This window comes from Protomyctophum parallelum, assembly GCF_964188405.1.
Source record: "Protomyctophum parallelum genome assembly, chromosome: 6".
NCBI lineage: Eukaryota > Metazoa > Chordata > Actinopteri > Myctophiformes > Myctophidae > Protomyctophum > Protomyctophum parallelum.
The window spans coordinates 17,194,134-17,195,012 of record NC_139701.1 but is presented as its reverse complement, the minus strand read 5'-3'; positions in this window follow the sequence as shown (position 1 = coordinate 17,195,012).

Genomic DNA, 879 nt, shown 5'->3' with positions numbered 1-879 from the left:
GCACCTGGCCTTTGTGACCTTGTATATCTGCTGCTTGTTTGGCAAAGTCAAGGACACACCTGCCTTAATTCAATGTTCCAGCAGAGGTCAGTGCTGAACAACAGTGCGAGAGGTGTGATAATTGTAAATGGGACTAGTGTCAGACTACTACATTTGAGCTAGATCAATGTTTCTCAACCTTTTTGGGTGGCTAATATCCCAGTATTCTATCAGTATCATGTCACATGATACTCACCATGATATGGAGACACAATGACCACCATGACATCCCTGTCACGACTCACAGCTGTGTGAGGGGACTGGTTTGACGGGGGCCTGCCAACGTTGCTGTGATTTAAAATGTGTATATATATCCATATATATGGAGATTTCTGTATTTCTGTCTCTCTGTGTCCCTTTATTCCTATATATGGAGTTCTGTGTCGGGCATCCCCAAATATGGAGTGTTGTGATATCAGAACAGGCCAGCTCTATATAGAGCGTCGCAGTCCCTCCCCCTTTCAGAACGACGAGTGGAACAGGAAATGATTCTTCATTCATTTTCTCCATAGGCTTTTCAAAAAGTATTTTTGAATCGTCGTTCTGAAAGGGGAGGGGACTGCGACGCTCTATATGGACCCCGGCAGGGGGCCCCGTCTAGAGCCCCAGGCAGAGGCCTTTTGTGACGGTTCTGGACAACCGTGGGTCCGACGGACTCTACACCGGGCACTGTACTCCATGTGGGCGTGTGTCGATTACAACCGCACACACATACAGATAGAGACGTTATGCATTTATAAATAGATGTACGACCTCACAGAGACATTCCTTGTGGACAGTATGTTCAAACATACTGTACCTGATGCCAATAAAAACAATTGCGAGTCCCAATGCAGGACT